Below are 7,907 nucleotides of genomic sequence, written 5' to 3' on the forward strand. Positions count from 1 at the left end.
GAAGACCCAATGCAGCCAAAAATAAATAAATATAAAATAAATAAATTTATTTTTAAAAAAAGATGTCTCCCCTTGGATGACTTAAAGGCATTCGAATGTAACACGGACAAGGCAGAAAGCATAAAACAAAATTATTCCTTGGCTTTCCTCCTCTCCATAAACTGTACCACTCGTCACCCGGTTGCTTAAGCCCTAAGCCCATGTAGACACTGGATTTCTCCCTTCTCTGCTCACCCACAGCAAATCCTGTTGGTTCTTCCACCACCCTGTCTTGCCTCTTCCCTGGACCTGCTGCTTCAGCTCCTGATCCCACCAAACCATTCTCCATCCTGCAGTCAGGCAAGCTTTTGAGAAATGTAACTCAGATCTTATCACGCTCAAGCTTAAAATGTTCAGTGTTCAGTGTTGTCCCATTTTTCGTAAGAGGAAATTGCACTCCCTCCCGTGCTTCATAAAGCCATTTCTGATTTGGTTTCTGGATACTCCTCCAACATCATTGCACTCTGTCTCCCACGACTCAGCAACTCCAATCATACCAGTTTTGTTGTGGTGGTGATTCTGTGCAGAGGTCAAACCCTTTCTTTCTTCACAGTCTTTGTATACAGTGTTCCCTCTTCCTGGGAGCTTTTTCCTCCTGGTTTTTGCATGGTTAGCTCCTCTGGCTTCCAGTTCAAAAGTCACTATTAGGGGAACAGTCATATTTAACCATGCTCTTCATGGAGAAGAATTTTCCCTAGACACCCTGTTGTTGTTGTTTTTCCAACCCGATTTCTTCCTCATGGAGGTGGCATGAGTTACTTGGTTGGGGGAAACTAGGGTGGCCACCCATTACGGGTTCCCCAAGACTGAAGGAGTCCCAGGGCATGGTACTTTCATTACTAAAACTGGAAAAGTTCTAGGAAACTGGAATGAGTTGCTTGCCCTACGGACAACAGCCATTGAAGAATGTTATCCACTAGGTAGAGTTAGTCTACCAAATACTGTAAACACAGCGTATCTCAGTATTTTCTTCTCCCTTTTGACATGGACTTGAGGGTGTGTCTTTCACGGACCTGAACTTTCTCTCAGACAGACTGCCTAGACTGAGGGAGTTAGTACATAATTTATTCTTGCCTCTCCCAACTCAATGGCTTAAAATAATACAAATCATTAACTGGCTCACAAATCTGCAATCTGGGGAGGGCTCACAGGGCATGGCTCATCTCAGCTCCACACGTGGCATTGGCTGGGGTAACTTGACTCCAGTTGGGAAGGCTAGAGAAGCCACTTCCCAAATGGATCTACCTCATGGCTATCTGTGGGCTGGGAGCCCAGCCAGGCCTGTGGGCCGGGGGCCAGGTTCCTTTCCACGTGGGCCTCTCCATGGGCTGCTTGGGCTCCCTCAAGGAGGGATAGCTGGGCTCTAAGAGGGAGCATCCCAAGAGAACCAGGAAGACGCTGTACCATCTTGACCTAGTCTGAGAAGTCATACAACATCACTTCCACCAGAGTCCAAGGCCCACTCTAAATCGAAGGGAGGGGACATGGACCTCACCCCTCAATGTCACACTGTAAAAGGAGCACGTGAGATGGGAGATTCTCATAATGGCCATCTTGGAAAACACCATCTGTCACAGTTCCCAATCCCTCTTCTGACCCTCACACTAAGCTACAACGTCTAACCTGGACTTTATCACTCATAAGGGTGCGATTTGGGGAATTCCCTGGTGGTCCAATGGTTAGGACTTGGCACTTTCACTGCCGGGGCCCTGGTTTGATCCCTGGTTGGGGAACTAAGATACTGCAAGCCTCGAGGTGTGGCAAAAAAGGTGCTATTTTGCTTCTCCACTTATTGTTTCTTTTGTCTTATTTTTCCATTAGTTTAGAAGTTGAACAGAGAAATAGTTGGATCTCTTCAAAAATCTGAGTCACCTTTTCTGAACATCCTTCTGATATACATTTACTCTGTATCACATCTCTGCTTATATCCTTCATAACTATCATAATCCATAATTATCTTTTCTCACTCTGTTTACTGGCTACTCTTTTCATTAAAATGTCAAGGGCGGAGACCATGTTCATCTTATTCACCTCTATAGTATCCCCAGTGCCTAGTACGGTGCCTAGCAAGTGCTTAATAAATGTTCGTTGAATGAATGGCAATGACCTTTCCAAAGGAGAAATACCATTTTTATTGAGGAAACCATAGTGACACTGCCTTGCTCAGATGAGGCTATTGATTTTCATAAGTATGAAACATCGATTCCTTTGGTGGAACGTGACAGGATGATATCAAGTCCTGGGATTAGATATACTTTGTCGTGTAAAGGGCGCAGAACTAAGAACTCTGACCAGATTTCTGGAGCATGAAACCTGTTTAAATTCCAGATGACTAAAGGAACAGGACATGGAGAAATCACATTTCCTTCCTATCCTTAAAATCTGATTGTTCTAAATGTTGGCCTGAAAATGCAAGTCACAGAAATAACTAATAATAGTTCTAGCAATTGTGCTGGTTGGTATGGCTTTTGGCCAGCTTGAGCAAGGGCCATCTATTATGGAGAGGGTTGAATTTTAGTTGAAGTGGATACAGACTGGACCTGCCCACGGGAGGAGGAATCATTTTCTCCTCTGCAATTTCAGGATCTTTCTTCTAGACTAAGACCAAAGTTACCTTTGGAAAGGAAAGAGAAAGTTATCTGGCCAAATTTGAGCCCTTTCTTTCCTTCTATTTGATACTGGCAAAGTAAACCATAAAATTAGAGCCAAGATGAGGTCCTAATCTTGCGTACAAGCACTGCTTCTCCTAGACAGGAACGGATGGGAATGATGAGGGACACCTGATGGAGTCTGATACTGATCCAGCAAAGAATGGTGTGGGGCTTCCCCGGTGGCGCAGTGGTTGAGGGTCCGCCTGCCGATGCAAGGGACGCGGGTTCGTGCCCCGGTCCGGGAAGATCCCACGTGCCGCGGAGCGGCTGGGCCCGGGAGCCGTGGCCGCTGAGCCTGCGCGTCTAGAGCCTGTGCTCCGCAACGGGAGGGGCCCCGACAGTGAGAGGCCCGCGTACTGCGAAAAACAAAACAAAAGAAACAAAAAAAAAAGAATGGTGTGGACAGTAGTAAATGTCACCGCATCCATACCTCCCCTCCCTGACGCAAGGAGACACGACCATCAGGGAGCTCGGTGCAGTTCCAGGGATAAGACCTGGATACACAGGGGTTCATCATACTTTTATCACTAAACCTGTGTTTGAAAATTTCCCTAATGTTTTAAAGTGTAACTGTTGTCATGATACTCACTGGTTTGGAAAAACTTAGCAGGCAGTTTAACTTGATTTGGGACACACCGTCTGCTGTACCATTCAGACTTGTAAGATGCTGGAGGCAGAAACGGATCAGAATCCCAGCACTGAAGTCCCCTCAGCAGGAGGAGGGCCGTCGTCCCTCAGGAGGAGCCACAGCAGACAGTGGGAATCCCCACCACGCGCCGGCGCCACTGCAGCAGGCCCCAACCCCTGCCTGGGCCCTTCCAAGCTCCCCTCCTATGAGCCGCCACATCGCACCCCCCACGCCCGGCCTCGGTCAGGCTGGCTTCCTTGCTGAAGCCCATGGTCACACGCCTGTTCCTCTCCATACCTCCTCTTAGGTTGTTCCTAAGGTTGCTGGAGTTGGCAGAAAAACAGACCAGAAAGAGGACTCCTCAGATTTCAGATAAATGACAAATAATTTGTAGTGTAAGGAATTCCACCTGGAACACCCTCTGTCCTGGTTTCCTGACTCCAGGACCTCCGGGCACTCATTTTGAGGAAGGCTGCAGGAGCGGCTCTGGAGGGTTCCCTGCTGATGTTCCAAATGCGGCATGTCTCTGCCCGCCCCCCCTAACTGCAAGCAGCCTGGCAACAGAGGCTGGCGACAGGGGCTGAAGGGTGCTCCCTTTAGCACCTCAAGTGATAAGTGTTCCGAGAACTACTTCCTGGTCATGCAGAAGGGTGGGGACAGGTGGCAGCTCAGAGTGGTGAGAAGCCAGTTGAGTGGCAACTCTCCATCAGGGCTACAACATTTCAGAGCCGGAAGGAGCCTCAAAAATCATTGTTTTGGGGGCTTCCCTGGCGGTCCAGTGGTTAGGAATCTGTGATTCCAATGCAGGGGACACAGGTTCGATCCCTGGTCCGGGAACTAGGATCCCACAAGCCTTGCGGTGTGGCCAAAAAACAAAAACAAAAACCCATCACTTTTGTCAGAAGGAGAATCTGAGAGACAAGTGACTGCTCCCCCCACCCCCACCCCCCCGCCCCAATAGGCTGACTGACATGCCTGGAGCTAGAAACCCGCCTCCCAGGCAGAAGCTCCTTCTGCTGACTCAAAGGCAACAGTGCTGCAGGGTGACGTTCTGACACTAGCGTGGGCGGCTGGGCGCCCTCCTTCCTCTTTTTGTTGGTTAAAAGTGAACTGCGGCTCATAGCCCTCCTTCCTCTGACTGGACGTTCACCGCCCCGGTTCCCGGGAAATGCTCACACTGGGCGAGTTCAACTTAGTCCATCTGTATGGACTGAGCACATCAGACATCAACCATCCCGTTGAACGTTTTATTTGTTTGTGATTAGCCACTCTGGGTGGATGCAAATTCCAAGACTGGGCTAAAACCTCATTCTCTGAGTAATACGTTACACAAGGAGTCAAGAGCTTAAGAGCACAGGTTCTGAAGACAAACTGCTCGTTCAAGCTTCAGTTTTGCCACTTACACCAGTCACCTCATTGTGCCCATTTTCCTTATGGTATAAGGCACGTGTTAGCACATGCCGCGCACGATTATTGAGTGCTCAATAAGTGCTGACATTATTAAGTTCAAACAGCACCCCTGGTGAACAAGGTACAGATTTTAGAGATGGATACTGTCTATGCATTCTCATAGTTAGGTGGATGCTATGGTGAACATTTTAGACCAAGAGGCCTTTGGGAGCAATTATGAGAATGGTGGAGGAATGGCTGTCCCGTGGCACCCAGAAATAAATGTTGAAGGAGCCCATTTCATAATATAGCAACTTCTGGGCTCCCAGAGGAGTGACTTGGAGAGGGTGGGGTAAGGATGACAGCAGCCCCACCACTGCCGTGCATGCTGACCTTGGGGGGATGCTTCCTTCTACCCTGTAGTGAGACACTCAAGGGGGCAGAAAAAGAAAGAGCATCCTTCGACGCAGGAGATGAAGCTAAGTCACCCCCTCGGCTCAGCTGGACTAGGCATTCGGTGCCCTGGTTCCAAGGAACTGCCAACAAGTGCTGTTCACACCTGTCCACTAACCAGGCAAACGACACCACAAATCTCCCCACATGCTGGATGCTCCACTGAATGAAGCTGCAGTAAAGGACTTCTTCTACTGAACGTGTCTTTTGCTGCTTCAAATTAGACAATGTAAGAGGTAAGGGAGTACAACACATAAAAAAACACCAGCATCAAACAAAACACCAGCTCTACACATTTCCTAAACTCTTAAATTCACATTACAAGAGCCAAGTATGAAAAAGGTATGGTAGGGAACAAACAATGGCATTTTTTCCCCTCTTCCTCAACAGAAGCCACAACAGTTACTGGTATTTATTCCCTTGTGAAAATCATTGTCTTATTTCATTACCCAAAGAGGAAGTTCTGTCCTTAAGGATACCCTGAACTATGTTATTACTTTGTGGCATTAGCAGCGTCCTGGTACTGGGACAAAAAGGCAAGCAGCTCTTTCCATGTACAAAGTTGTTGATCCATAAATAGGACAATAGGCTCATTTCACTGTTACCAGGTCTCCTGGGAGGGTCCCCACATGCCTTACCCAGTGGGCCCTGAGGTCAATATACTCACAGCTAAGCAGACTGTGGGCACTTCTAGGCAGGAAGGCATCCAAGTAGAAAAGAAGTTTCTAGCACTGGAAACTTCCTGCAGTTCACACGTAGTTCATATAAACTAAGTGTAGTTTTCCAGGAGAAGAAATCAAAGTTAAATTTTGATAACTTCACCTGTTTCTAGATTGTTATTTTTCAGTACTGCTACTTTTTTTTTTTTTTTTTTTTTTTTTCGGCACGCGGGCCTCTCACTGTTGTGGCCTCTCCCGTTGCGGAGCACAGGCTCCGGACGCGCAGGCTCAGAGGCCATGGCTCACGGGCCCAGTCGCCCCGCGGCATGTGGGATCCTCCCGGACCGGGGCACGATCCCGCGTCCCCTGCATCGGCAGGTGGACTCTCAACCGCTGCGCCACCAGGGAAGCCCTGCTACGATTCTTAAACTCCAAAGAGCTGAGGAGCGGAAGAACGATCCTCATCTCTACAATCTGAGATTATAACCTTTCCTTCGTTCAGCAGATGAGAGACTGAAGCTATTGGGTGCCAGGCTTTGCTCTCCTCCGTCTTAGAGAAGTCGGCCAGTTGACTTTATAAGAATAAGCCACGAGCTGTAGAATTTACATTTGCCAAGTTTATTTAACATTTTCCTTTTTTAAATGGTGCCTTCAGATCTGACTATCTAACTGCACAGGCATAAGTACAGTTTTTTCTTCTACAGAGGTATAAATCCTTTAGGGTGGTGTAGGTATGAAATGTAAATTATTAGATGTAGGTGTGTAAAGGTAAATTATTCTACTTTCGTCTTTTAAAATTATTATTATTATTTTGGGGGGCTGCGTCGGGGTCTTTGTTGCTGCGCGCGGGCTTTCTCTAGTTGCAGCGAGCGGGGGCTACTCTTCAGTGCCATGCGTGGGCTTCTCACTGTGGTGGCTTCTCTTGTTGCGGAGCACAGGCTCTAGGGCACACGGGCTTCAATAGCTGTGGCACAAGGGCTCAGTAGTTGTGGCGCACGGGCTTAGTTGCTCCGCGGCATGTGGGATCTTCCCAGACCAGGGCTCGAACCCGTGTCCCCTGCACTGGCAGGTTGATTCTTAACCACTGTGCCACCAGGGAAGTCCCTATTCTACTTTCATTAGAAATTTAGCTTTAGTCCTCTTTCTATCACAGAGTGATTTTCATGAACCATAAAACTATTCTAGAAAAAGCTATTTCTGGTCTTTTTGCTTTATTAATTGGTAAAATTTCCACAAAATTTTAATCAGTAGCAAACCATATAACAAGTTTGTGTTTTTAACATAACGTTATGACTTCAATTATAATTTGAGTGTTCTACTTTGGGTAAAGTTCCTACAAAAGGACAAGAAGAGAAAAAGTATAAGAAAACAGACTTTTTTCTGCTTAAATCCACAAATGGCAGGTTCACAGTGGGCTGGAATAGAAACAGCAGGGGTCTTCAGAAACTCGAGAGTTTTAGATTGAGGCTGTGGAGATTTCTTCCACAAGCCGTTCATCAGGAACCAAAATTCTGAGCTAAGGGAACTGCTGGGGGTCTTTCCTGGTGGTGCAGTGGTTGAGAATCTGCCTGCCAATGCAGGGTACGTGGGTTCGAGCCCTGGTCCAGGAAGATCCTACCTGCCACGAAGCAACTAAGCCCATGCAGCACAACTACTGAGCCGGTGCTCTAGAGCCTGCGTGCCGCAACTACTGAGCCTGCATGCCACAACTACTGAGTCCACGTACCACAACTACTGAAGCCTGCGCGGCTAGAGCCCATGCTCTGCAACAAGAGAAGCCACCGCAGTGAGAAGCCCGGGCACCACAATGAAGAGTAGCCCCCGCTCGCTGCAACTAGAGAAAGCACACGCACACAGCAACGAAGACCCAACACAGCCACAAAAAGAAAGGGGAACTGCTGGGCTGGTCCAGTGCGGCATTTCTCATGTCCTTTCACCATCTGGTTAAGCTACCGGTAAAGGCTAAGAGCATTCACACCTCACAAAATGCTTGAATGAGATCTCTCATCCTCTGTGTTTCTCTCTGTTTCAGGTAGCGGACGTCCCTTCTACAGAGAGGGCAGATGGCCAGGGCTGGACCACGAGCCA

General features: G+C 47.9%; 1 protein-coding gene across 1 annotated transcript in view; it reads right to left on the bottom strand.

Moving 5' to 3' along the window:
* KIF1B (kinesin family member 1B) overlaps positions 1–2,806 on the bottom strand; it is a 336,458-nt gene extending 333,652 nt beyond the window's left edge. Inside the window, exon 1 of the mRNA XM_067017756.1 lies at positions 2,803–2,806. The gene's annotated coding sequence lies outside the window, so the exon portion shown is untranslated. The remainder of the gene's footprint in view (positions 1–2,802) is intronic.
* Between the last annotated feature and the right edge of the window lie 5,101 nt (positions 2,807–7,907).

Source organism: Kogia breviceps, chromosome 1 (genome assembly GCF_026419965.1).
Source record: "Kogia breviceps isolate mKogBre1 chromosome 1, mKogBre1 haplotype 1, whole genome shotgun sequence".
Taxonomy (NCBI): Eukaryota; Metazoa; Chordata; class Mammalia; order Artiodactyla; family Physeteridae; genus Kogia; species Kogia breviceps.